The following is a 3578-nucleotide window of genomic DNA, read 5'->3' as shown; positions in this document are numbered from 1 at the left end:
CAAATGAGATCACAACTGTAAAAGTGCTTAGTGAGCTATAAATCAATATACAAACATAAGGTGTCATTATTTCCCTTTTATTTGACATTGTAAAGGACTGGAGATGAGCATAATGTGTGGGTCTGAAGTCATAAGAATCATGTCTTGGACTATAAACACCCCAGGTCATAAAGTGCAGACCTCTCAGGGTCTTACACGAGGCTTCACAGTTGCTCCGTCTGTGCTGTTCTTCCTCAAACCCATTGTGAACCCCTTTGTCTTTGAGTCACATGTGCTATTTATTTACCGCTTCACCTTGCCCTCCACTGTTTTCTTAGGAACTCTGCTCAGAGGGGACCTGAAGAGCACAGAGGGAACAAGAACACGCGAGAGGCCCACCCGGTCTGTGTGACCATGCTGACCCTGGATGCTTCTGGCATGCGCCGACCAAGTAATACTGTTTCCAGGAAGCTAAACAGAACAGAGATCACCGTGGCAAGTGAAATAAGCCAGCCTGGAGAAGACAGATAATGTTGCCTCTTCTGTGCAGAATCCAAGGTGCTTTGCTTTGTTTTTATTTATTTATGTATTTATTTATTTATTTATTTATTTATGTTGGTAGGGAGGGAGATGTGTGCATGAGTTGAAGTCAAGAAATTTGTAGGAGTCATTTCTCTGCTTCCCCTACGTGGGTCCCAGGGGATTGAGCCCAGGTTATCAGGCTTGGTGGCGAGTCCCTTTACCCAGTGAGCCACCTCAGAGGCCCAAGTTGTTCTTGTTACTTCCTTTTTAATGAAGGTAGACACCTAGAAGCAAAGGTCCCTTTCCTCCTAAGGAAGAGGAGGAGCCCAGCAGAGGGTAATAGAGGTGATTATCACCAAAGTGCACGGTGCACACATATGAAAGTAGAATAATGGCCCTCCCCTCACCTTTTTTACCATCAATATACAGTAATTTTAGAAACTTGGCTGCTAGAGAGAGAGAGTCATGGTGAGGGACCATTTCAAAAAGTAGACTGGATTGAGCACACTTAAGTGACGTCTCCTACAGCCTCGCCTGTGAGTGTAGGTAAACAGGCTGTAAAATAGGAATCTTCAGAGAGCCTCACTCTTGACTGATGTCAGTCTGTTTCATCTCTGCAAGTGGAAGAAACTGCACTGGGCTAAAAGTAAACAAGCTGGAGTTTTGGTTCTGACTCTGCAATAAATAGCCCAGTGACGGACTGCTATGGGTCTGGTTTTTGGTTTCCCCATTTCTACACAAGGAAATTGCAGGAGGCTGACTTGTGAACTCCAACAGCCATTTCACAGCTCTGAAACTTTGGGCAAATTCTTTAACTTGTTTACACCCCACTTTTCTCATCTAGAACATGAGGCAAGTGTCCATCTTATAAGACTGTCTCTGTGGACCTATTGACTAATGCAACGTGAGAGCACCTGGGAACTGGGGGTTGTGGCTTGGTGAGTACAGCATTACCCCTGCAAGTGTGAGTTCAAGGCCCCCAAATCCACATAACGCTGGGCACAGTAGCACACTCATATAAATTGCATCAGAGAAAGAGGCAAAGACAAGAGAGTCCATGAAAGCTAGCCTGGTTCATAAAGCAGTGAACAACACAGAGACTGTTCCACATAGTCACCCTTTTGTAGATAAACTCTATAGGAAAGTAAGAGGATTGGGGCTTGTGTTGCAGGGAATTTGAGGAAGTATCTTCCTTTACCTGTAATATCAAGGGTTGGGAACACTAACAATTCTCTTTATGTTAAGCCAGGAACCAGAGGCAACACTGTACTAACAAAGGGTGTGAGTGTGTGAGTGTGGTTGATCCAGTGTGGCTAAGAAAGGAAAGCTCCACAAGGCACTGAAATTGGCATAAGGCACTCATGTCCTCTTCATGTGTTTCTCTGCAAATCTCTTCAGTGCTGCCAGGAAAATGACGGAGGACACTTTAAACAAAGAATTCTTAGCAGTGCATCGTGAAGGATGGTAGAGCAGGTGCTACTGGAAGGATGGGATGCAATGAATCCCCAGACTCTTTCCCCCTCTCCCTTACAGCACAAATACATGCACACGCACACACACACACACACACACACACACACACACACACACACACACACACACATCCTTCAGTGGGAGGTCTTACTGCTTGTATACTGGGTAGGACTCCAGATTAGAAAACAAAACCAAAGAGAAAGCCTCTAGGACCAGAGTGGCTGTCTGCCCTAGAGGTACAGAGAGCTAAGGAGACTCTCCAGGAGCAGAATGGAGGCAAGCCTGCCCTCTACTGCTACAGCTTTTCTGCATCACATCCACATAGGCTATGAAATAAGGCAAGAAAAGGAAATGATGGCAAAGGCAAGCTGTGTCTCTATTTTCAAATGTCAATACAGAAAAAAAAAAATCCTAAAGATTTACAAGATAGCTCCAGAATTATTTTTGCAAAGCTTAAAAGATAATAGATTGTTACTTAAAATGTAAACAATGTACTAGGGTGATTGGCTCAGGCTGTAAGGTGCCTGCTTTGTAAGGATGAGGACCCACATTTGGGCCCTAGCACCTCTGTAAAAAGCTGGGGCAACAGCATGAACCTATATAACCCCAGAGCTAGGGAGGCAGAGGCAGGAGGGTCCCTGAGCCTTGCTGGACAGCCAGTGCAGCCAATCAGCAAGTTCCAGGTTCAGTGAGAGACCGTCTCAAACGAAGAATGATAGAGAAAGACGTCTGATGCTGACATCTGGCCTCCATATATGTCTACATATAAGCATATGCATCTGCCCACCCATATGCACACACAGAAACCTGCATACATACATACATATGCCATACACACAAAACAAATCATGTCTAGTAATATTACTCACTTATATTTTTGGTTGTGAGCCTAGCCTTCAATGGCTGAGCCATCTCTCCAGCCCTAATGTTAATATCTTAATCAAAAATTATAAAGCTAACTAAATGATTATTTTCTTAAATGTAATTTTTTTCTTTTTGAAGATATTTACTTGTTTTTTTTATTTTATGTGTATGCAGGAGCCTGCAGAGGTTAGAAAGGGGTATCGGGTTCTCCGGAACTGGAGTCACAGGCGTTGTGGATCCTGAAAACACAGCTTGTGTCTTCTGCACGGCAACAAGTTCTCTTAACCCCTGAGCCATCTCTGTGGTCCCTATTTTATTTCTTTTTTTTTCCCCCTATTTTATTTCTATATGACATCAGCACTGCATATCCGTGGAGTCTGCATCCATTGATTCAACCACCCAACCAATATTTCAAATAAAAAATTTAAAAAGAAGCTGGGCACAGTGGCGCGTGTCTTATTCCCAGCACTTGGGAGGCAGAGGCAGACAAACACCTGAATTCTAGGGCAGCCTGGTCTACAAAGTAAGTTCCAGGACAGCCAGAGTACACATAAAAATCCTGTCTCAAAAACAAAAACAACAACAAAAACCCAAACAAACAAAAATACCAAAAGAAAGAAAGAAAATACTTGAAAAGAACATTGCATCCCTGTTGAGCACTTAGAATTTTCTTGATATTAAATTCTCCAAGCAAGAGTGTATCAGTACATTGTATCAGTATTGTATGAGTATATGAATAA

At 43.2% G+C, this 3578-nt stretch overlaps 1 long non-coding RNA gene across 1 annotated transcript; it reads left to right on the top strand.

The window, feature by feature from the left end:
• The first annotated feature begins 202 nt into the window (after positions 1–202).
• On the top strand, positions 203–3153 carry LOC311582853. The gene is made up of 3 exons (XR_014774277.1): positions 203–537; positions 1346–1439; positions 3013–3153. It is a non-coding gene; the product is annotated as an uncharacterized lncRNA (long non-coding RNA).
• The last annotated feature ends 425 nt before the right edge of the window (positions 3154–3578 follow it).

The sequence above is a fragment of the Acomys minous genome, assembly GCF_964271855.1.
Source record: "Acomys minous genome assembly, chromosome: 14".
NCBI classification, from domain to species: Eukaryota; Metazoa; Chordata; class Mammalia; order Rodentia; family Muridae; genus Acomys; species Acomys minous.
The sequence above is the reverse complement of the archived record's forward strand: the minus strand, read 5'-3'. Positions and strand labels throughout refer to the sequence as shown.